Source organism: Bos indicus x Bos taurus, chromosome 10, assembly GCF_003369695.1.
Source record: "Bos indicus x Bos taurus breed Angus x Brahman F1 hybrid chromosome 10, Bos_hybrid_MaternalHap_v2.0, whole genome shotgun sequence".
NCBI classification, from domain to species: Eukaryota; Metazoa; Chordata; class Mammalia; order Artiodactyla; family Bovidae; genus Bos; species Bos indicus x Bos taurus.
The window spans coordinates 5,004,408-5,030,904 of record NC_040085.1 but is presented as its reverse complement, the minus strand read 5'-3'; the positions used below and the strand labels follow the sequence as shown (position 1 = coordinate 5,030,904).

Here is a 26,497-nt window from a genome sequence, read left to right as displayed (position 1 = left end):
CTTCTTTGGTGGCTCAGTGGTAAAGAATCCACCTGCCAATGCAGGAGACATGGGTTCCATCCCTGGTCCAGGCAGACCCCACACGCTGCAGAGGAATTACGCCTGTGCCATAACTATTGAGCCTGTGCTCTAGAGCCTGGGAGCAACAAGAGAAACCACCACACACCACACCTAGAAAAAAGCCCACACATCAGTGAAGACCCAGCACAGCCATAAGCAAATAAATAAAAAAATTTTTAAAGATTCTGTGCTGTACAGTAGGTTCTCATTAATTATCTATTTTATTCATAGTATCAATAATGTATATATGTCAGTCCCCCAAATCATCTCACTCCTCTGTCCCCCTTGGTGACCTAAATGAGAAGGAAATCCAAAAGAAGAGGGGATATAGTTATACATACAACAGATTCACTTTGCTGTACAGTAGAAACAAACAGAACACTGTAAGGCAATTATACACCAATAAGTTTTATTTTTTTAAAGGAAAAAAGAGATTTGGGTCTCATGCACCATTTAAACCCTACCTTAAAAACAGATCTCTCTAAAAAGAATGAGTCAGGTGAAAGCAGAAGTGGCCTTGAACCTGCTAAATTACTTTAGCTGGCTTGTACAGTCACCCGAGAGCACACTTGTGAGTTTCTATATCACACAAAAACAGCGTGTCAAGGATTCAGGGTGGTTCAGTATCTCAGGCAATGATTTGCTATGTAAACAAACATCTGATGAGGAGACTTCCGTGTGGTTCCCAGGAACAGACTACTTATTCTTCAGAGTCTGTCATTTAGGAATCACCCTGTTGGGAAGACCTCGGTCAAGACAATGCCTGAAATGTCTTTCTATGTGGCCCTGAATATCTCGTCTCCAAGACAACCAGTCACTCACACACACGTGTCTGTCACGGAGTCATCACATCCTGCTGACACAGTCACAAGTCTCAAGCTTCCCTGAATTACTTGCACAGATGTCCCCCCCAGCTTGTACTTACAATGTGTGGTCTCTGAGTATAGAGAGGATGAAGTCAGACTAACAAAACTGCATGTTCAAAGCTTTAAAAGTTATTATCATATAAATGTCACTGGTGACATCTTGCTCCATTACACTGGATAAGAAGCAAAAGTGTGTCAGTCGCTTCAGTTATGTCTGACTCTTTGCGACCACATGGATCCTCTGTCCATGGAATCCTCCGGGCAAGAATACTGGAGTGGGTAGCCATTCCATTTTCCAAGGGATCTTCTCAACTCAAGGACTAATGATCAGTAAATCAAGTCAAAACCTAATGTGCACTTTTTATTGGCACTAAGGAATGTTGCTTTTGCTTATAAGGTCCAAGGACTTCTTCATAACACTATGTCTCAGTGTCATTTTTCCCCAATGCTCCAGGCCTTCACCAGACCTGACCTCAAGAGAAACCACTTTACAGAGGTTAACCTACTCAGGTTTCCTCACTGCCTAGCTGCCCCGGAGCCAGGAATTACCCACCTCTGTTCCGGTTCTGAATCCCACATGGGGTAACGAAACATCTGGAGTGGAGACACACAAGTGGAAATTACCACAGGAGCCAGTCCTGGGCTAGGAAAGCCTTAACTGTAATTTATGAGTTGCCTGAGGCTCATGGGCGACAACCTGTGTTAAAAACTCCAGAAGGACCTAATGATGGAGGGACACCCACAAGATTGTGGGCTTTTCCCTGAGGAGTTCAACCTGGTCCTCACATTAAATACCAGTGAGAAAAGCCTCTGTGCTCTAACAGAGACAGCACTCTGTTCTTCTTAACGAGGCTGCACAACCACCTGGGGTCATCAGGGCCTAACTGAAGGAGCAGAAAGAAAGAAACAAATGAAATGTATGAACCCATTTGTTGTTGTTCAGTCATGAAGTCATGTCTGACTCTTTGGAATCCCATGGACTACAGCACGCCAGGCTTCCCTGTCTTTCACTGTCTCCTGGAGTATGGTCAAACAGTGATGCCATCCAACCATCTCATCCTCTGTCGTCCCCTTCTCCTCCTGCCTTCAATCTTTCCCAGCATCAGGGTCCTTTCCAATGAGTCAGTTCTTCGCATCAGATGGCCAAAGTATTGGAGCTTCAGAGTCAGCCCTTCCAAGGAATACTCAGGGTTGATTTCCTTTAGGATTGACTGGTTTGGTCTGTTTGCTGTCTGAGGGACTCTCAAGAGTCTTCTCCAGCACCACAGTTCGAAAGCATCAATTCTTTGGTACTCAGCATTCTTTATGGTCCAACTCTCACATCTATACATGACTACTGGAAAAACCATAGCTTTGACTAGATGCATCCCTGTTGGCAAAGTGATGTCTCTACTTTTTAATATGCTGTCTAGGTTGGTCATAGTTTTTCTTCCAAGGAGCAAGTGTCTTTTAATTTCATGGTCCAGTCATCATCTGCAGTGATTTTGAAGCCCCCCAAAATAAAGTCTGTTGCTATTTCCATTGTTTCCCCATCTATTGCCATGAAGTGATGGGACCGGATGCCATGATCTTCTTTTTGTGAATGTTGAGTTTTAAGCCAGCTTTTTCACTCTTATCTTTCACTCTCATCAAGAGGCCCTTTAGTCTCTCTTTGCTTTCTGCCATAGGGTGGTATCATCTGCATACCTGAGGTTGTTGATATTTCTCCCGGTAATCTTGATTCCAGCTTGTGACTCATTGAGCCCAGTGTTTCTTATGATGTTCTCTGCATAGCAATTAAAGAAACAAGGTGATAGTATACGGCCTTGACGTACTTCTTTCCCAATTTTGAGCCAGTTCATTGTTCCATGCCTGGTTCTAGCTGTTGCTTCTTGACCTGCATTCAAGTCTCTCAGGAGGCAGGTAAGATGGTCTGGTGTTCCTGTCTCTTTAAGAATTTTCCACAGTTTGTTGTTATCCACACAAACAAAGCCTTTAGCATAGTTAACGAAACAGAAGTAGATGGTTTTCTGGAATTCTCTTTCTTTTTCTATGATCCAATGGATGTTGACAATTTGACCTCTGGTTCCTCTGCCTTTCTAAATCCAGCTTGTACATCTGGAAGTTCTTGGTTCACGTACTGCTGAAGCCCATCTTGATGGATTTTGAGGATTACCTTGCTAGCATGTGAAATAAGCACAGTTGTGTGGTGGTTTGAACATTCATTTGCATTGCCCTTCTTTTGGATAAGAAAGAAAACTGATCTTTTCCAGTCCGATGGCCACTGCTGAGTTTTTCAAATTTGCTGGCACACTGAGTGCAGCACTTTAATGGCATCATCGTTTTGAGGGTTATGAAACAATACTGGCTGGAATTTTATGCTCAATCTCCATAAGACCAAAGATAGACAAGAAATCCTGAGAGACACCAGAGCGGGGGAAAACAAAAAACAAAGCACCTTGTCTGGTGTTGAAATACCTTTCTAGGTCCAAGATGGAGCTTTTAGAGAAGGAAAATAATAAATTATTTAGACAGAAGGGAAAAATAGTTGTTTAGAGAGAAGGTCAGAAATTTAGGCCTACATAAAGGAAGAAAGAGCACTGAAGAAAGAATAAGTGAAGTCAAAATAAACTTTTATTTTTCTTAGTTCTCATGCATCTATCAGATAACATTTTGTTAAAGAATACTACCAACAATATATTCAGTTATGTAATCATATATAATATACTTATATATGCTTGTGTATGCTTGTATATGGGCTTCGCAGGTTGCTCAGCAGTAAAGAATCTGCCTGCCAATGCAGGAGATGCAGGTTTGATCTCTGGGTTAGGAAAATCTCCTGGTAAAGGAAATGGCAACCTGCTCCAGTATTCTTGCCTGGTAAATCCCACAGTCCACGGGGTCACAAAGAGTCAGACATGACTTAGTGTCTAAACAATAACAACATGCTTGTATATATATTTTAAAAATGACAGCAAAGATTCAAGGGATTGAAGGAAGGGACTAGGATTATTTTGTTGCTGCTGCAAAGCTGCTAAGTCACTTCAGTCCTGTCCAACTCTGTTCGACCCCATAGACAGCAGCCCACCAGGCTCCCCCATCCCTGGGATCCTCCAGGCAAGAACACTGGAGTGGGTTGCCATTGCCTTCTCCAATGCATGAAAGTGAAAAGTGAAAGTGAAGTCACTCAGTCGTGTCCGACTCTTAGCAACCCCATGGACTGCAGCCTACCAGGCTCGTCCATCCATGGGATTTTCCAGGCAAGAGTACTGGAGTGGGGTGCCATTGCCTTCTTACTTTAAGGTATTTATACTACCTTTGAATTATGACATTATTTGAAAGTGGCCTACTATTAGCTGTAAATGTATGATGCAAACTCTAGGGCTACCACTAAAACAAGTAAAAAAAGAATATTTAAGTGATATGCTAATAAAAGGGAAAAAATGACATCATACAAAATGCTCAGGTAAAGTCACAAAAAGCAGGAAAAGTGTTGAAAAAAATTAGATGGTAAAGGGCAACAAATAAACTATAGTAACAAACATGGCAGATACGAATCCAGCTACCTCAGCAACCACTTTGAACGTCAGTGATCTAAATGACCAATAATTGTTTGTAAGCTGGGTCAAAACAGCAGACTCAATCACACATTGTCTATAGGAAACTCACACTGAGTGTAAAGACAAACAGATGAAGGAAAATCCACATATAAACAGCAGTCCAGAGAAAACAGGAGTAACCTATTAATTTCACAGAACAAGCTTCAAAGCAGGGAAAGGTATCAGGGATAAAGAGGGTATTAAATAATGATAAAGGAATCAATTATCAAGAAGACATAACAATCCTTCATGTGAATGAACCTAACAATGGGCAAACTGTGTGAAGGAGAAACTAATAGAATTGCAAAAGACGTAGGTAAATCCATTATCCAAGTTGGAGATTTCAACACAAGTCTATTAGAAATGGACAGATCATCAGGAAGAAAATCAGGAAGGAAACTCAACAATAACATCTAGGAACTTCCCTCGTGGTCCAGTGGTTAAGAATCCGCCTTGCAATGCAAGGGACACACATTCAAACCCTGGTTCAGGATCTAAGATCCCACATGCCATGGCGCAACTAAGGCCGCGTGCCACAACTCCTGAAGCCACGTGCTTTAGAGCCCGCACCCCCAACTCCTGAGCCTGCACGTCACAACTAGAGAGCCTGTGAGCTGCAGCAAAGGATTCCATGTGATGCAGTGAAGATCCCGCATGCTACAACTAAGACCCGACACAGCCAAATAAATGAATGTTAAACACATAACATTCGTCAACTGGATACAATTCACATCTATGAATTATGGCAACAACAGAACACATGTTATTCTCATGCTCACCTGGAAGATTCACAAAGATACACCATGCCACATTCTGGGCCACAGACACACTTTAACAAGTTTAAAACAACAGAAATAATGTAATGAACCTCCCTGTTGGTACAGTGGAGAAGAGCCCATGTGCCATTGCAGGGTGCACAGGTTTGATCTCTGGTCCAGGAAGATTCCACAGGCCACAGAGCGACTAAGCCCATGCACCACAACCACTGAGCCTGTGCTCTAGAGCCCGTGCTCCACAAGGGAAGCCACCTCAGAGAGAAGCCGTGCACCACAGATGGAGAGGAACCCCCGTCTGTCGCAACTAGAGAAAAGCTCACACAGCAAGGAAGGCCCAGCACAGCCAGAAGCAAATTCTAAAAAACGAAAGGAAACTACAGACCAATATCTCTCATGAACATAAACGTGAACTACTCCTACGTGAAAACATTAGCAAATAGAACCCTGCTGCTAAGTCGCTTCAGTTGTGTCCGACTCTGTGCAACCCCATAGACAGCAGCCCTCCAGGCTCCCCCGTCCCTGGGATTCTCCAGGCAAGAACACTGGAGTGGGTTGCCATTTCCTTCTCCAATGCATGAAAGTGAAAAGTCAAAGTGAAGTCGCTCAGTCGTGTCCGACTCTTAGCGACCCCATGGACTGCAGCCCACCAGGCTCCTCCGTCCATGGGATTTTCCAGGCAAGAGCACTGGCGTGGGTGCCATTGCCTTCCCTGAAATAGAACCCAACAATGTATAAAAATAGTTATACACCACAATCAAGGGTGGTTTACCCCAAGTATGCAAAGTTGGTACAACATTTCTATTAATTTTAATTTTACAAAGAATAGTAATCCTGGTTGATCACATCTGGCTTTTAAATTTATCTTGTTAAGTAAAAAGGTGAAAAAGTAATAACTCAAAAGTATGGCCCAGGGATGTTCAGTTCGGCTCCTGCTACGTTTGTGTCTCCCCCAGATTCATGCATTAGACCTTGATGCCCATGTGATGGTACTGGGAGGTGGCCCAGGAGAGACACTTCATCGTGAGAGTGGAGCCCTCAGGAATGGGGTCAGTGCTGTTACAGAAGGACCATGGAGCCCCTGCCCCTTTCTCCCTGTGAGGTCCACCTGGACCCGACCCTGACCCCAACCCCAACCACACTTGGCCTTCAGCCTCCAGAATGGTCTATTGTTTATAAGCCTCCATGGCTGTGGTCTTTTGTTACAGCAGCCCAAAGGGCCCAGGGCCCTCCCCTCACTCTACTTCTGTGAAAAAGGTTGTGTGTGTGTGTGTGTGTTGTGTGCATATGTTGTGTGTTGTGTATGTGTGTGTGTGGTGTGTTGTGCAGAATAAGGCCACTGACTCTCACATTTTACATGGATGAGCCCTAAGAGGTGATCAGACAAGCACGGTTTCCTCCTTCCAAGCTCTTTGCTCCAGATCATCTCTCATTGTCATGAGAGTGACACTCTCTCAGCCATTCAACAGTTTAATCGTTTGTTGCATGCTGGGAGACGTGGTGGGGACTGAAGTCTGGCACTCCAGGTTGGGTGGCCCCTGGCTGTGGTTGTGGTCCTCCTGCTGGGGTTCTGGGCTCTGGGGACCGTCTGATGTAGGCACATTCTCCATGTTGTCATGTCTACCACCAGAGACCATCATAAAGGAGCTGGTGATGAAGCTTGCTTTGTCCTTTCATGATCTCTCTTTTCCTTCAGGATCTCGGGCAAATGTTCAGGTGCCCTGGGTTTGAGAAGCAGATTAAATCACACACATTCATGCTCAGGAACTTCCATGTAAAAGCCAGTCTGCTGGATCTGAGGGATTATTTTATTTCTGCATGAAATTCTGTGGGCATGCACTCTAGTTCTCTAGATGAAACTTGCTTACCCATGCTCCTTGATGGTAACATGAGAACTAACTTACTCAGAGACGTGAGATTTAAGCAAAGTAACAGCATTGAACTTGGGTTTACAGGAAGTTCTAAAGCTCCACGTGCCCAAAGGAACAGAGTTACAGCATCCTGCTCATTGCCCTGAGGACTAAGAGCCTTCCACTCTTTCGGATGTAGAATAACCAACGTTCTTTTCATGCAGTCACGAACTATGGCAGACAAAAGATGTGCTGCTTCTTTCTCACGTCCTCAAATTATTGCAATTATCTGATAAAGGAAGACACTAATTTAAAATACCATACCATGCCTGGATCTAGTCAGCAATTTTCCAATTAAAAATCCCATGGCAACTAGCTAATTTGCTGTTTCATTGGCTGGACAAATGTTTTAATCTATTGTTCTGCGCCCTATCTTAGATTTACAGTGATACATATTAGCAAACAAATGTTAGTTATCTGCATGTCTGTATAACTGCTGCTATATATGTAAATCCCACCTACATGACATTTTACAAATGTATGAAATAGCCTCCCTCAGCATTAACACTGTTGGAGAAATCTAATTCCAAGATTATCATCATTGAAATGCCATTAAACATTTAATACTCTCTCCCTGAGATTGACAAAAGAGTTCAACAACATTTGCATCAGAACTTCTTCAGTTCCTTCTTTTTCATAATTTTATATTTAATATCATCTTTCCATTTTATCTAAAATAAATATGTTGCTAGAAATTCTCATTTGGTGAGAATTAAGAACCTTTCAAAACATCATGCTACTTTCTGCCTCTCTGCTATTCACCACTTTTACGAATGAAAGATACAAATAGGTACAAAGATACATCAAGATCCCTGACTTGTGTCCTGTCTACAAGAATGGTTGGACAATGGCCACTCTGACTGGTGTGAGGTGGTATTTCATTGTGATTTTGATTTGCATTTCTAGTAATTAGTGATGCTGAGCATCTTATTATGTGCCTATTGTCCATCTATTAATTTGGGGCAAGCATAACTGTGGTTTTGAACTGTGAGTTTTAAATCATTATAACTAGGCTCAAACATATCTTTATTAATCAAAATAGGAACCATTAGAATCAACACATTTTTGCCAATGAGAAATAAGTTTGTTTATTCCTGTAGCAAAAAAAAAAAAAAATCCATGCTTTGGGATATGATGAACTCTTGGACAGCTTTTTTTGCATCCCGCTGGTTGTGGAAGTGTTTTCCCTGTAAAAAGTTATCAAGATGCTCGAACAAGTGGTAGTCGGTTGGCGAGAGGTCAGGTGAATATGGTAGATGAGGCAAAACATCATAGCAGTTTGTTCAACTTTTGAAATGTTAGTTGTATGATGTGCAGTGGGGCATTGTCATGGAGAAGACTTGGACCCTTTCTGTGGACCAATGCTGGCTGCAAGCTTTGGAGCTATCGGTGCATCTCATTGATTTGCTGAGCATACTCCTCAGATATAATAGTTTTGCTGGGATTCAAAAAGCTGTAGCGGATCAGTTTGGGCAGCAGACCACCAAACATTTACCATGACAATTTTTTCTTATAAGGGGTGGCTTTGGAAAGTGTTTTGGAGCTTCTACTCAGTCCATCCACTGAGCTGGTCTTCAACAGTGGTCTTCAACAGTTCATATTTTCAAAAATGGTACATATTAAATAATTTCATTGAGATTTTTGATATTATAAGTCCATCTGGACAAGGTGTATGCTATATCACACACACACTCTCACCAACTGACTACCACTTGTTCAAGCATCTTGATGACTTTTTGCAGGGAAAATGCTTCTACAACCAGCAGGAGGCAAAAGAGTCTGTCCAAGAGTTCGTCATATCCTGAATATGTGTTACTGTTGCATTACCTGAAGAGAGAAGTTACATTTTTAAAGGCTCTCATTTGAGATTCAGTAGAGAAGAAAGGCTAAACCCTTTTGTTAAGTAACGATTATAGAATAAATAGAATACAATAACATTTACAGGGCCTTGGCTTTCATCAGGGAGAAAGAAAAGCAGTAAACAAAGCAAGCAAAGCCTCCTTTCCTTTACCTCAGATCCCCAGACACAGCGGGAATGAGAACAGCTGTCCTGCTGGGGCTGTTGTGTAGGGAGCAAAGCCTTCCTCCTCGGGTCAGAGGGACACGGTGTCTCAGAGGTGGCCGAGGCTGTACAAAATGAGAGCTGAAGCATTTCAGCCTCAGAACCAGAAAAGACAGAGATGCACTGGCCAATCACAGTCCAAAAAGGACTACAAAATGGATTTCACTGTTTGTGTTCGTTCCAACTTGGCCAATTCTTTCTGTATTTTCTTAGAGTTTCCATAGAGACAGTCTCACAAAATGATCCTCTTCTAAGCCACAGAGAAAAAATACAGACAAGAGCATAAGGAAACAAAGAGAAAACAGAATTTAATTTGAACTTATAATGATGGGAAATGGAAGAGAAATCCTTTTCTTTTGCTGGTGTGATTACTTGCAAAGGCAGTAATTTTGCTAAACAGACTTTTCTGATAGCACTCGGGAATGGCCTTGCACTTACTGTTCTACTGCAAGCCTCGAATAGTGGAATTCTGTAGAATGAAAATTCTGGGGAGAGCTATCTAAATGCTGTTTTACAGGGACGCATTGATTTTTTTCCCCCCAAGTAATCTCTTTTAAAAGTTATCAAAGTTTTACATATATGGGAGAAAATTCATTACTTACTGCAAAGCAAACAGTTTTAATCATTTTCTGTGATTCCACTACCCAGAGAAAACTGCCACTAATGACATTTCTGATTAGTGTGTGTGTGGATAGACACACAGTTCCTTGTTCTCTCTCCACAGCATTCCACTACATCAGCTTCCCGCTTAGAGGCATGTGCATTGCTGTGTTTTTAGGAAATGATTTTAAACTATTATGCAAGCAAAGCTTTAAATATAAACCTGAAATGATACACTCATTACTTCCTTCTGAAGAATTCCAACTACTGGACTTGTTTGCATGTATGGCTTCCATAAAATTCTCTTGTGCATAAATTACATCATGAGTTTCCTTGGTGGTCCAGTGGTGAAGAGTCTGCCTGCCAATGCAGGGGACATGGGTTTGATCCCTGCTCCAGGAAGATCCTACATGTCGTGGAGTAATTAACCGTGTGCCCCACAACTACTGAGCCTGCGCCCTAGAGCCTGTGCTCTGCAACAAGAGAAGCCACTGCAGTGAGAAGTCCACACGCCAGAGCTAGAGAGTGGTCTCCACTTGCCACAGCTAAAGAGCCTGAGCAGCAATGAAGACCCAGCACAGCCAAACATAAATAAACAAATTCATTACTTGAAAGTGAACTACTTCATTTGATTTTTAAAACTATCCTGTGACCTGGATAAGCCCACTCTGACCATGGTTAAAAGTTCATCGTACGGATGAGTAAATTGAAGCTATTTAATGGAAACGCAGAGTCGGACATGACTGAGAGTCTGAACCAAACTGAATTGAATGGAAAGCCACACTTGAACTGAGCTGTATTTCCATAGAGTCTGCGTGATTTTACAATAGCAAATGGCAGAGACACATGGTATATCGAAGTGTTGTCGAGTGTAGCAGTTGTAAGAAATTGACAAAATGAAAGTAAAAGTCTTTCAGTCGTGTCCGATTCTTTGCAACCCCATGGACTATACAGTCCACGGAATTCTCCAGGCCAGAATACTGGAGTGGGTAGCCGTTCCCTTCTCCAGGGGATCTTCCTAACCCAGGGATCGAACCCAGGTCTCCTGCACTGCAGGCAGATTCTTTAACAGCTGAGCCACCAGAGAAACCCAATAAATTGACAAACTCCATGTAAATGACTGTGTGGTGACTTGCCAAGAGTGGCGTGGCTGGGTTTAATACAGATGCTCTGTGTCAGCTGCCGGCTTGGTTCCTGGAGAGGCTCCTGGAACTGGGATTTTTTTTTTTTAACAAAAGCCACCATACAGAGTTGCTTTAAATTATCACAAATTTGCCTTCCTTGCTGTCCCATTTTCCAGTTAATTCTGCTGAATACATGCCCTTCCCCTCTAGACCAGCTGCTGGGCAAGAAGTAGACAGCAGGAGGAGCTAATGGTGTTCCAGCTAATAAAACCCTGTACAAACCCCCATGTCCTTTTCTTGTAAAATGTTGACTCAAGGTCCTGATGAGCCTATTTGCAGGGCAGCACTGGAGACAGGGACTTAGGGAACAGACTTGGGGACACAGTCTGGGAAGGAGGAGGCGGCACAAACAGAGAGAGTAGCATTGATGTATACTCACCACCATGCGGGAAGCTGCTGTCCTGCACAGGGAGCTCAGCTCTGTGCTCTGTGATGGCCTAGAGGGGTGGGATGGGGAGGAGGGAGGCTCAGGTGGGAGAGGATATATGTACACCTCAGCTGGTTCACTTCATTGTACAGCAGAAACCAGCACAACATTGTAAAGCAACTATACCCCAATAAAAGAGATAATGGATGTAAAAAAATATATATATATATCCCTCTGGATCTGCCATGTACCTCAAACAAAATAACCAATAAAGTACATTTTAATGATCTTCAAAAGAAAAAATGTTAAATATTTCAATTCTAATTTTAACCCAACCCAAACTACTATACTGAATATCAATATATCACCTAAATGATAAAACTTATACTTACAAAATCCTACTCAACTTGGTGATGTAGCTTAACAATTAAAGTGAAGCCCTATAAACACCTGGATGGATTTAATAACCCCATAAACACACAAGTTCCAGTCTACTAATGTCTAATATTGATACAGTTACACATGTAATTATCTGCATCTGGTGAGGTCTCTAAACACAGAAGATTAAAAGGAGCAGACACCAGGTACACAAAGACGATGGCTGAGTAACCCTGCCCCATGGGAAACGGCAGGGATGAAAGGTAAGCCATAGAGGAGGCTCAGCAGGTAGAGAACCCCCTGCAAGGCAGGAGACAAGGAAGACGCAGGGCCCATCCCTGGGTTGGGAAGATCCCCTGGAGGAGGAAATGGGAGCCTACTCTAGTGTTCTGGCCTGGAGAATCCCATGGACAGAGGAGCCTGGCGGGCCACAGTCCATGGGGTTGCAAAGAGTCGGACACGACTGAGACCAAGCACACACGAGAGGAAGTCTGAGTGAGTTATGTTAACTAATTAGGGTTGGCACATGTCAGCTACTTTGGCCCTAAGATTAACTCATATCAGTAGAAATCCAGTGTAAAGCATGTTAAGGATTACCTCAAAATAAAGTTAAGTCCTAGTGAAGCTGTAAAAATCCATAGCTAAAAGAAAATAAACCACGAAATAAAATTAACACTGTGTATGTTACCTATGAAAGTTAAGAGAATCTTGAGTTCTCAACACAAAGAAAAAATATTTTTTATATTTATTTAATGTTGTTTTTAACATAAGACTGGATGTTCAATAATTTTTTTGTGATAATCACTTCATCATGTATATAAGTCAACTTATTACAGTGTATATTTTAAAATTATACAGTCTCTATATGTCAATTACATATCAGTAAAAGTGGAAGACAAGTTTTCAAATTAAAAAATAAAATAATAAAAAAATATAAATAAGCCATGAAGCTGACTTTAACACTTCTGATGACACCACAACGAAGACCCACACTGGGATTAGATATCCCTCTATGCTCAGCCCTACATCCACATAATTATAACAACAAAATTATTCACCAGAATAGGACGAGCATCAGCCTAAAAGTCAGAGAACTTGGCAGTGATTCATGTTCCTCTAGAGAAGCCTGTTTGATCATTGACAGGCTCTGGTAAACCCCATCCTCAGGGAACCCGGGGGAGGAACAGCAGAAAGCATAATTACCATAACTGTCAGATGTTTGGTCAAGGCATAGCCCATGGGAAGGGAAGACGTAGGCTACATTTTGTACCTCAGGAACATAACTTATACAGAAGTGTTTAGACAATAAAAAACCAAAGGAGAATTTAGTGGTAAATAAGGAATATCAATAACCTCAGATATGCAGATGACACCACCCTTATGGCAGAAAGTGAAGAGGAACTCAAAAGCCTCTTGATGAAAGTGAAAGTGGAGAGTGAAAAAGTTGGCTTAAAGCTCAACATTCAGAAAATGAAGATCATGGCATCCGGTCCCACCACTTCATGGGAAATAGATGGGGAAACAGTGGAAACAGTGTCAGACTTTATTTTTCTGGGCTCCAAAATCACTACAGATGGTGACTGCAGCCATGAAATTAGAAGACGCTTACTCCTTGGAAGGAAAGTTATGACCAACCTAGATAGCATATTCAAAAGCAAAGACATTACTTTGCCAACAAAGGTTCGTCTAGTCAAGGCTATGGTTTTTCCTGTGGTCATGTATGGATGTGAGAGTTGGACTGTGAAGAAAGCTGAGTGCTGAAGAATTGATGCTTTTGAACTGTGGTGTTGGAGAAGACTCTTGAGAGTCCCTTGGACTGCAAGGAGATCCAACCAGTCCATTCTGAAGGAGATCAGCCCTGGGATTTCTTTGGAAGGAATGATGCTAAAGCTGAAACTCCAGTACTTTGGCCACTTCATGTGAAGAGGTGACTCATTGGAAAAGACTCTGATGCTGGGAGGGATTGGGGGCAGGAGGAGAAGGGAATGACAGAGGATGAGATGGCTGGATGGCATCACTGACTCGATGGACATGAGTCTGAGTGAACTCCGGGAGTTGGTGATGGACAGGGAGGCCTGGAGTGCTGCGATTCATGGGGTCACAAAGAGTCGGACAGGACTGAGCGACTGAACTGAACTGAACTGAAACATCTTAAAGAACAAATGCTAGAGAGGGCGTGGAGAGAAAGGAACCCTCCTGCATGGTTGTTTGCAATGTACTTAGGAGAAATCTTGGCTTTCTCTGTCCACTGCAGCTGAATAAAAAAATATGGAGACAGAACTTGGAGGAAATAGAAAGGTGGTTTTAATACTCAGCCAGTGGAGAGGAGAACACAGGGGGCTCGTGCCCCAAGAACTGTGCCCCCCTCCTGCATTCTAACACATCCTCTAACAAATATGTTAGAATCTTCTCAAAAACAGTCATAGGCTGGCATCAGTAACCCAGTGATTGAGTCTGGCAGGCCGGTGGCTCTGCAGCCTCCTTCTGATGTGAACTGCAAGGAGGAGGGTGTTGTAAGGGTAAGCAAAGGACCATAGGTGTGAGTGTAGCTCCTGCAGAGTTAGGGGGCAGAAAAGCAAACTAAGTTACAGACGCATGGAGTTAGGAGCAGCTAATGTAACAAAGAAAAAAGAAAAAAAAACTAAAACAACTAGGAATGCTCAGGCCTGCTCACTGTTCTCTTCATCTTCTTTGTTCTCAGGAAAGAAAAGAAAAAATCTCACTCCTCTTTTTTTTCCTTTTCACTGCAACAAACTCCCTGTCATTTTATTTCCTCTGTTATCAATGGAGAAAGGGAAATAGGTGTCATTCTTGTTCTTGTCTGGTTGAGGACAAACCTCAGTTTTGCTCTGTTTGATAACCATCAGCTGTTCAGCCCAGGGGCCCAGCTGTCTCCTACTTCAAATTTTCCTTGAGAGATGTGAACCCCAAGAAATCTTTTTTGGGTTGATGAGGGATAGAAAGTCAATCTTTTGTAACTTTAATGCTGACATGGTGCCAGAAAGCATTTAACAGGAGGCTTCCTGTGTGCTGTTTTGGATCTGTCATGAATCCTCTGTTCCTTATTAATTCCTGAATATTCAGGAATTAAGAGGAGTGGCAAACCGCTCCCAGGGCTGAGGAATGCATGCATTTCCTCTGTTAGTTTTTCCATATGGTGATAAGTAACTATTTATGACCCTCTTCCTTTTTATGAACCATACGGTAAAAGTGATTATTTACAACCCTCTTTCTTTGATATGGATTGCCTTATGTTTCCTTGATAATTTGTAAGTCTGGACTTTTGATCTTTATCTTTGCTGAAAATAGCTACCTTGTAAGACAGTATATATACCCACCCTTGCTTCATCAGAGCTTGTGTCCCTGTGTCTTTCTTTCTCTCTCTCCCCAGCTAATTCTCTGGAGCGTAGAAACCCGTCATGCTCACTCTTCTGCCCGGGCTTCTGAGACCCTCTCGAGAAGGTGCCCTGTGCCTTCACCACCTCGAGAGGGTGCCCAGTGCCTTCGTGAGCAACGCAAGCTCTGTGTCAAGGGCTTTATTGGTTTTCTGTGTAAACCAGGGAATATCAGCCTCTCTCTCTCTTTTACTTTCTTATCGTCAACTCCGGACCACCAGGTTCCAGTCCATTAAAGGACCCCAACAACATGGGACTCATAGACCCTATCTAATCGAGGTCACAGAGCTCTGGCCCTGTTTTATTAAGGGACCCCTGAGTGACTTTTGTGGTTATTCCCACAGAATCTGTTCAGAGGAGTGGCTGTAATCTCTTTGAGGGTGTGGGTTTTCTCTCTGCATCATTATTATCTTGATGTAAATCTGTTGTTATCTGGAAGAGTTAAGTCTTAACAGGTAGTTTAAGAAACCAGAGGCCATAGATCAGTAAAAGAGTTATTGTAACTAGGAGTCAAAGAAGGAGTAAGAACCACATTACATTTGATGGTGATTTTGATTGTGGTTCAGATAGGGTCAGTGCTTGGGTCATCCTGTTCAAAGGGATGGAGCCATTAGGACTCAGAAATAGTTGGACGAATGACAACCTGAACATTAATAGACAAATTAGGAAAAATTAAGCCTGAATCCTAGTTTATACTTAACACTTTGAAGGGACCTGTAGTCAGGTAGCCAGTTGTCTAGGTTTATCTATGTAGGTCTTAACCTTTAATGTGGATATTGGTCACTACACATTTTTTTTTTCTTGTCAACATATGATGCAGAGCAATTTCCTCACTTAAATGTATAATAGTTACAAGAAGAGACCTTTAAAAATAAGATTGTAGTCACCTGCTGCTAGCAGGCTTGGTTTTCAGAATGGCTGACGGCATCCTAAGTCTGACACAGCTCAGAAAACTCAAGCTCTCAACAATACAAGGACCTGTCTGAAATGACACCATAGTGTCACCTGGTTATTTCCATAGCTACTCTATTTTGACTTTAATTGTAAATTTTTCTCTTAATAGCCAAAGTGGCTGTCACTGTCAGCAATGTTAGTGTTTCTCTAGGTTAGAGAAGATATAAGAATCGGGGGTCATAAAATCTCCTCCCCAAAGTGTCTATCTGAATGTCTCTTCTGCAGTTTTTTTTTTTTTTTTTACAGAGCACAGAGTGCCTCATTCCTAATTTCTATCCTGAACTCCTTTCAGGGGGTGTTGAAGGTCAATGGCTTCAGTGGCCATGATTTAATCTTTGTAGAGGTAGATGGCAGAGCTCCTTCAAGGTAATGAATCTGACCATAGTTTGGGGAAATTACATAACCATTTTGTCACACACTTGGTAATGTAAGAGACAACACTTTTTTTTTAATTTTTAAAAATTAATTGATTTTAATTGGAGTATAATTACTTTACAATATTGTGATGGTTTTTGTCATACATTGACATGAATCAGCCACGGCTACACATGTGCCCCCCCATCCTGAAGCCCCCTCCCACCTCTCTCCCCACCCCATCTCTCTGGGTTGTCCCAGAGCACCAGCTCTGAGTGCCCTGCGTCACGCACTGACCATGCCTCAGTCATCTATTTTACATATGGTAATATACATGTTTCAATTCTATTGCCTCAAATCATCCCACCCTTGCCTTCTACCACAGTCAAAAGTCTGTTTTTATATCTGTGTCTCTTTTGCTGCCTTGCATATAGGGTCATCGTTACCATCTTTCTAAATTCCATATATACGCATTAATATACTGCATTGGTGGTTTCTCCTTCTGACTTACTCCATTTTGTATAATAGGCTTGGGACAACACTTTTGAAACAGGCAATATAGAAAACAGTATCAGTTAAGTTCAGTTGCTCAGTCGTGTCCAACTCTTTGCGACCCCATGAATCGCAGCATGCCAGGCCTCCCTGTCCATCACCAACTCCCGGAGTTCACTCAGACTCATGTCCATCGAGTCACTGATGCCATCCAGCCATCTCATCCTCTGTCGTCCCCTTCTCCTCCTGCCGCCAATCCCTCCCAGCATTAGAGTCTTTTCCAATGAGTCAACTCTTCGCATGAGGTGGCCAAAGTACTGGAGTGTCAGCTTTAGCATCATTCCTTCCAAAGAAATCCCAGGGCTGATCTCCTTCAGAATGGACTGGTTGAATCTCCTTGCAGTCCAAGGGACTCTCAAGAGTCTTCTCCAACACCACAGTTCAAAAGCATCAATTCTTTGGCACTCAGCTTTCTTCACAGTCCAACTCTCACATCCATACATGAGCACTGGAAAAACCATAGCCTTGACTAGATGGACCTTTGTTGTCAAAGTAATGTCTCTGCTTTTCAATATGCTGTCTAGGTTGGTCATAACTTTCCTTCCAAGGAGTAAGCGTCTTTTAAGTTCATGGTTGCAATCACCATGTGCAGTGATTTTGGAGCCCCCCAAAATAAAGTCTGACACTCTTTCCACTGTTTCCCCATCTATTTGCCATGTAGTGATGGGACCAGATGCCATGATCTTCGTTTTCTGAATGTTGACCTTTAAGCCAACTTTTCACTCTCCACTTTCACTTTCATCAAGAGGCTTTTGAGTTCCTCTTCACTTTCTACCATAAGGGTGGTGTCACCTGCGTATCTGAGATTATTGATATTTCTCCCAGCAATCTTGATTCCAGCTTGTGCTTCTTCCAGCCCAGTGTTTCTCATGATGTACTCTGCATAGAAGTTAAATAAGCAGGGTGACAATATACAGCCTTGACGTACTCCTTTTCCTATTTGGAACCAGTCTGTTGTCCCATGTCCAGTTCTAACTGTTGCTTCCTGACCTGCATATAGATTTCTCAAGAGGCAGGTCAGGTGGTCTGGTATTCCCATCTCTTTCAGAATTTTCCACAGTTTATTGTGATCCACACAGTCAAAGGCTTTGGCATAGTCAATAAAGCAGAAACAGATGTTTTTCTGGAAGCTGTGGTTAGCTGTCTGTTATCTCACTGTAGTGGGAAGCCTCATTCTTATCAGACGTCTCATGATCGATTCTCCCTGCTAACTAAATCGCTCACAATATAACCTTCACGATAGGCTCAGTTGCTATAACCGTGACAACCCAAAGACGGGGAGAAAAGCTTTTGCTAGAGCTCAGTTATCTGTTACGTGCAGGCTGCTTTGCAGGCTTTTGGTGCCCCTTGCTCTAACAGATGGTGCCGTTCCTTATCCATCATGCACCTGTCAACGTTACAGTCAACCCTTGGAAAATCACTTACTCAACCATCAGCTAGAACAATGTATAGATAGCCAATCCTATAGGCTGATCACCCACTGCCTTCATAACCATGCGATGTATATCCAGGGGCCTGGGGGCCAAAATGTTTTCCAGTCATGCCCCCTGCTGCTGCTACCTTTCCCCCATCAGAGGATCCAAACCCCAGGCCGTATCCCAACGCCATGGCATTGCCATCATGCCCCTGTGCCTCTGTCTACCCCCAAATGCCATGCACATGCTACCACCCAGAGCAGGTGTCTGTCTGCCAAATAAATGGAAAGACCTACTGGACAGGGACAATAATGCAGACAAGCAAAATCATGGACCAACTTTGCCCTAAAAACTCAAGCTCTGCCTGTTGGCAGTAAGACCCAGGCTACAGAGTTAACCCCCCCTTAGACCCCCATCAGGACCAGGTTCTCAACACAGCTCATCGCCTTCTCAACAACACCAGCCGTGCTGGCCAGGAACTGCTGGCTCTGCTCATCCTTAGGAGCTCCACGGTACTTAGCTACACCAGTACCATCAAATAATGCAACAGCCATGGGAACTCCTATAGACTCTCCCTTACAAGGGCCAGTCTTTAGGACAATTGAGTTAACTCAAAAGGCTCCAGAATGCTTTACAAATGATGGAGGAACTGAGCCTATAGGCAATTTAGCCAGGGACAAATGTATTCAAACTTTAAAAGGTGAGTGGCCCACTCATCCTCTGACAAACACAAGACGGTGCCACCCCCGTCAAGGCCTTTTCTTTGTGGGCCAGATGCTTGCTTACATCTACCAGTCAATTGAATGGGTATCTGCACCTTAGCTTTCCTCACTCCCCAGATTAGCACTGTCCCTAACAACCAGACTCTCACCGTACCTCTGGCAGGACATACGCAGTCAAAAAGAGCCATCCAGCTTATACCTTTACTAGTTGGTCTGGACATTGAGAGAGTAGCCAAATCTTAAGTGGCCTTACAGGACCAACTAGATTCCCTGGCTGAGGTGGTTTTACAGAATGCTGCTGCTGCTAAGTCGCTTCAGTTGTGTCCGACTCTGTGTGACCCCATAGACGACAGCCCACCAGGCTCTGCCATCCCTGGGATTCTCCAGGGAAGAACACTGGAGTGGGTTGCCATTTCCTTCTCCGTTTACAGAATAGGAGAGGGCTAGACTTACTGACAGCTGAAAAGGGAGGACTCTGCCTCTTCTTGAACAAAGAATGCAGCTTTTATGTAAACCAATCAGTAATAGTCAAGGACGGGGCCCAACAGCTAAGGAAACAAATCATAAAAAGGAGAGAGGAAATAGCAAATTCCTGGGGTAATTAGAACAATATCTGGAGCTGGCATCGTGGCTTCTCCCTTTAACAGGTCCTCTCTTCATGTTCTTTGGGGCATTCTTGTTTGGCCTTCGTATTCTCAGTGCTGTTACCCACTTCATAACCTCTTGAATTGATTCCACAAAGTTACAAATGGTAATAGCTCAATATAGCCCGTAAACGATGGGGCTCTGAATGTCCTATCCAAACATGAGATGATGCTTTCTACAGTAAGTGATAGAAGCATCAAGAGCGGGGAATGAAGAGGAAAAGTTAAAATTTTACATAGCCTCCTGCTCGTTCTGACCCTGTAACTCAGCTTGCTCCTTGCAAAGTCTGGATCACGTAGGTCGCATAGTCTCAGAAAGTGGGGACTCACAATACTAGGAACTGGAGTTTATCTCACTCACCCTTGTCCTGCTCTTTGCAATTGCCCAGCCCCTGCAAACCTGCTTAATCATGCCTGTCCGTGTATAAAAACTCTGCAACCCCTTTGTTCAGGGCTCAGAGCTTGGAGTGTTAACTCCTCTGGGCCCACTGGCATAATAAACCTGAGTTTTCCAACTCTCCAAGTGTGGTGCTTGGTTTCTCGAGTACTGATTTCTGTAACACATGTACACCTCAAACAAACAAAACATTGGAAATAAACTCTGCCCCAATATAAAATAACAATAAATTACAAATTAAATTACATGAACTCAGTCTAGAGGAAACCCGACAGTGGTGACCCTATGAATTAGATACATGATATGCTATGATATCAATACATGACCCCACCAAAGCTTCTCTTTCACTCAGCAGAATGCAGAGTGGCAACTCACTCAAAGGTGCCTGACCTCATGTGATTGTGACAATATGAAGAGAAAAAAAAGGACTGCAGAGGGAGGAGCTAAGATGGCGGAGGAGTAGGACGGGGAGAACACTTTCTCCCCCACAAATTCATCAAAAGAACATTTAAACGCCGAGTAAATTTCACAAAACAACTTCTGAATGCCGGCAGAGGACATCAGGCACCCAGAAAAGCAACCCAAGTCTTCGAAAGGAGGTAGGAAAAAATATGAAGACAAAAAAAGAGACAAAAGAGGGAGGGACGGAGTTCTGTCCCGGGAAGGGAGTCTTAAAAAGAGAGGTTTCCAAACACCAGGAAACCTTCTCACTGCCGAATCTGTGCTGAGCCTTGGAAGCACAGAGGGCAACATAACAGGGAGGAAAAATAAATAAACAATTAAAACCTGCAGATTACGAGCCCTACGGTAACTCCCCCAGTGGAGAAGCAGCGCAGACGCCTGCACACATCACTAGCAAGCGGGGGCTGGGCAGGGAGGCACGGCGCAGGCTGCATCGCTTAGAGTAAGGATCTGGCCTGAATACCCCGAGCACTATCTGAGCGAAATAATTTGGGTTAGCAAACCAGACTGTGGGATATCTACCACGTGAAAAGCCAGCCCTAACCTAAGACACCGCCAGGCCTGTGCACGGAACAAAGGACTGAACAGAGATAGCCGGCTGCAGACCTTCCCCCTCCGGTGACACGCAGCCAGAGCCGGAAGGGGGCAATCGCAGCCCCAGAGAGACATTATCTATAAAACTGTAAGCAGACTTCTTTGCTAACTAAAACTTCTTGGGGGTCTGGACCGTCAACATCCGCCTGAGAAAGGGCGCTGGATGTATACCTAGATAACCGAGGGTGGGGAGGCGATAAGTCGCAGCAATCCTGCTGGCCAAACACCTCATCACCTGAGCTGCTTGGACCTGGGAAGGGCACAAAACGCAGGCCCAACCGAGTCTGCGCCTCTGAGGACTACCCGAGTGCCTGAACCTGAGCGGCTTGGACCTGGGAGGTGCAAGCAGCCCAGGGCCGGCCTCGGATGGTTCCTGGCGGAGCAACCTAGAGCCTGAGCAGTGTGGGCAGGGAGGCTACACGCGCCATGAGCGGAGACAGGCCCAGTGTGGCTGAGGCACTGCGAGCACACACCAGTGTTATTTGTTTGCAGCGTCCATCCCTCCCCAAAGCGCGACTGAACAAGTGAGCCTAAAAAAAACAAAGTGTCCACCACTGTCCCCTTTGTGTCAGGGCGGAAACCAGACACTGAAGAGACCAGCAAATGGAAGAAGCTATAACAGAGGGAACCGCCTTGGAAGCTACAGGCAATCGATTAAACCCTGTGGTTAGTACTGACTACATAGCAAGGGGCCTATAGATCTTGAGAAATATAAGTTGGACCAAGGAACTAGCCAAAAATGAACTGACCCCACAATACTCACAACAAAACCAGAGAAAGTCCTAGATATATTTTTACTATTTATACGATCATTCATTCTTTCTTTTTTTTTAATTAAAAAAAAAATTTTAAGTCCTCTATTATTCCTTTAATTTTCACTTTTATAACCTACTATTACTTTGCAAAAAAAAAAAAAGACCCTATTTTTTTTAAAGCAAACTTCATATATATATATATTTTATAATTTTTTCCCCTTCTTTTCTTTAACATTGTATTTTTGAAATTCCAATCTCTACTCTAGATTTTTAATTTATGCTTTTTGGTATTTGTTATCAATTTTGTACCTATATTTTCTTTATAATTTTTGTGACTTTGTTTGTTTTTGTTTGTTTTTCTCTCTTTCTTTTTCTTCTTCTTTTTTTTAACATTGTATTTTTGAAATTCCAAACTCTACTCTAGATGTTTAACTTTTGCTTTTTGGTATTTGTTATCAACCTTTTACCTATATTTTCTTTATAATTTTTGTGACTTTGTTTTTGTTTGTTTGTTTTCTCTCTTTCTTTTCCTTCTTTTCTTTAACACTGTATTTTTGAAATCCCAAACTCTACTCTAGATTTTTAATTTTTGCTTTTATGTATTTGTTACCAATTTTGTACCTTTAAGAACCCAATCTTCAGTACCCATTTTTCACTAGGGAACGAGATTACTGGCTTGACTGCTCTCTCTCCCTTTGGACTCTCCTTTTTCTCCACCGGGTCGCCTGTGTCTCCTCCCTAACCCCTCTCTACTCTACCCAACTCTGTGAATTTCTGTGTGTTCCAGACGGTGGAGAACACTTAGGGAACTGATTACTGGCTGGATCTGTCTCCCTCCTTTTCATTTCCCCATTTTATCCTCCTGGCCACCTCTGTCTCCTTCCTCCTTCTTCTCTTCTCTGTATAACTCTGTGAACATCTCTGAGCAGTCCAGTTGTGGAGTGCACATAAGGAAGTGATTACTGGCTAGCCCACTCTCTCCTCTATTGATTCCACCTCATCTCATTCAGGTCACCTCTAACTCCCTCCTCCCTCTTCTCTTCTCCATGTAACACTGTGAACCTCTCTGGGTGACCCTCACGGTGGAGAAACTTTTCATCTTTAATGTAGATGTTTTATCAATGGTGCTGTATAGAAGGAGAAGTTTTGAAACTAGTGTAAAAATAAGACCGATAACTGGAAGCAGGAGGCTTAAGTCCAAACCCTGACTCCAGGGAACTCCTGACTCCAGGGATCATTAATTGACAGGAGCTCATCAAATGCCTCCATACATACACTGAAACCAAGCACCACACAAGGGCCAACAAGTTCCAGGGCAAGACATACCAAGCAAATTCTCCAGCAATACAGGAACACAGCCCTGAGCTCCAAGATATAGGCTGCCCAAAGTCACCCCCAAACCATAGACATCTCATAACTCATTACTGGACACTTCATTGCACTCCAAAGAGAAGAAATCCAGCTCCACTCACCAGAACACCGACACAAGCTTCCCTAACCAAGAAACCTTGACAAGCCACCTGTACAAACCCACACACAGTGAGGAAACGCCACAATAAAGAGAACTCCACAAACTGCCAGAATACAAAAAGGACACCCCAAACTCAGCAATTTAAACAAGATGAAGAGACAGAGGAATACCCAGCAGATAAAGGAACAGGATAAAAGCCCACCAAACCAAACAGAAGAGGAAGAGATAGGGAATCTGCCTGATAAAGAATTCCGAATAATGATAGTGAAATTGATCCAAAATCTTGAAATCAAAATGGAATCACAGATATATAGCCTGTAGACAAGGATTGAGAAGATGCAAGAAAGGTTTAACAAGGACCTAGAAGAAATAAAAAAGAGTCAATATATAATGAATAATGCAATAAATGAAATAAAAAACACTCTGGAAGAAACAAATAGTAGAATAACAGAGGCAGAAGATAGGATTAGTGAATTAGAAGATAGAACGGTAGAAATAAATGAATCAGAGAGGAAAAAAGAAAAACGAATTAAAAGAAATGAGAACAATCTCAGAGACCTCCAGGACAATATTAAACACTACAACATTCGAATCATAGGGGTCCCAGAAGAAGAAGACAAAAAGAAAGACCATGAGAAAATACTTGAGGAGATAATAGTTGAAAACTTCCCTAAAATGGGGAAGGAAATAATCACTCAAGTCCAAGAAACCCAGAGGGTCCCAAACAGGATAAACCCAAGGTGAAACACCCCGACACATATTAATCAAATTAACAAAGATCAAACACAAAGAACAAATATTAAAAGCAGCAAGGGAAAAACAACAAATAACACACAAGGGAATTCCCATAAGGATAACAGCTGATCTTTCAATAGAAACTCTAAGCCAGGAGGGAATGGCAAGACATACTTAAAGTGATGAAAGAAAATAACCTACAGCCCAGATTATTGTACCCAGCAAGGATCTCATTCAAATATGAAGGAGAAATCAAAAGTTTTACAGACAAGCAAAAGCTGAGAGAATTCAGCACCACCAAACCAGCTCTCCAACAAATACTAAAGGATATTCTCTAGACAGGAAACACAAAAACGGTGTATAAATTCGAACCCAAAACAATAAAGTAAATGGCAATGGGATCATACTTATCAATAATTACCTTAAACGTAAATGGGTTGAATGCCCCAACCAAAAGACAAAGACTGGCTGAATGGATACAAAAACAAGACCCCTACATATGCTGTCTACAAGAGACCCACCTCAAAACAGGGGACACATACAGACTGAAAGTGAAGGGCTGGAAAAAGATTTTCCATGCAAATAGGGACCAAAAGAAAGCAGGAGTAGCAATACTCATATCAGATAAAATAGACTTTAAAACAAAGGCTGTGAAAAGAGACAAAGATGGTCACTACATAATGATCAAAGGATCAATCCAAGAAGAAGATATAACAATTATAAATATATATGCACCCAACACGGGAGCACTGCAATATGTAAGACAAATGCTAACAAGTATGAAAGGAGAAATTAACAATAACACAATAATAGTGGGAGACTTTAATACCCCACTCACACCTATGGATAGATCAACTAAACAGAAAATTAACAAGGAAACACAAACTTTAAATGATACAATAGACCAGTTAGACCTAATTGATATCTATAGGACATTTCATCCCAAAACAATGAATTTTACCTTTTTCTCAAGCGCATATGGAACCTTCTCCAGGATAGATCACATCCTGGGCCATAAATCTAGTCTTGGTAAATTCAAAAAAATTTAAATCATTCCAAGCATCTTTTCTGACCACAATGCAGTAAGATTAGATCTCAATTACAGGAGCAAAACTATTAAAATTCCAACATATGGAGGCTGAACAACATGCTGCTGAATAACCAAAAAATCACAGAAGAAATCAAAAAAGAAATCAAAATTTGCATAGAAATGAATGAAAATGAAAACACAACAACCCAAAACCTGTGGGACACTGTAAAAGCAGTCCTAAGGGGAAAGTTCATAGCAATACAGGCACACCTCAAGAAACAAGAAAAAAGTCAAATAAATAACCTAACTCTACACCTAAAGCAACTAGAAAAGGAAGAAATGAAGAACCCCAGGGTTAGTAGAAGGAAAGAAATCTTAAAAATAAGGGCAGAAATAAATGCAAAAGAAACAAAAGAGACCATAGCAAAAATCAACAAAGCCAAAAGCTGGTTCTTTGAAAGGATAAATAAAATTGACAAACCATTAGCCAGACTCATCAAGAAACAAAGGGAGAAAAATCAAATCAATAAAATTAGAAATGAAAATGGAGAGATCACAACAGACAACACAGAAATACAAAGGATCATAAGAGACTACTATCAACAATTATATGCCAATAAAATGGACAATGTGGAAGAAATGGACAAATTCTTAGAAAAGTACAACTTTCCAAAACTGCACCTGAAAAAAATAGAAAATCTTAACAGACCCATCACAAGCACGGAAATTGAAACTGTAATCAAAAATCTTCCAGCAAACAAAAGCCCAGGTCCAGATGGCTTCACAGCTGAATTCTACCAAAAATTTAGAGAAGAGCTAACACCTATCCTGCTCAAACTCTCCCAGAAAATTGCAGAGGAAGGTAAACTTCCAAACTCATTCTATGAGGCCACCATCACCCTAATACCAAAACCTGACAAAGATCCCACAAAAAAAGAAAATTACAGGCCAATATCACTGATGAACATAGATGCAAAAATCCTTAACAAAATTTTAGCAATCAGAATCCAACAACACATTAAAAAGATCATACACCATGACCAAGTGGGCTTTATTCCAGGGATGCAAGGATTCTTCAATATCCGCAAATCAATCAATGTAATACACCACATTAACAAATTGAAAAATAAAAACCATATGATTATCTCAATAGATGCAGAGAAAGCCTTTGACAAAATTCAATATCTATTTATGATTAAAAAAACTCTCCAGAAAGCAGGAATAGAAGGAACATACCTC

General features: G+C 42.2%; 1 long non-coding RNA gene across 1 annotated transcript in view; it reads right to left on the bottom strand.

Annotated features, from left to right (window-relative positions):
• LOC113899729 overlaps nt 1-9,359 on the bottom strand; it is a 56,298-nt gene extending 46,939 nt beyond the window's left edge. Inside the window, exon 1 of the long non-coding RNA XR_003512972.1 lies at nt 9,199-9,359. This is a non-coding gene — a long non-coding RNA (uncharacterized LOC113899729). The remainder of the gene's footprint in view (nt 1-9,198) is intronic.
• Between the last annotated feature and the right edge of the window lie 17,138 nt (nt 9,360-26,497).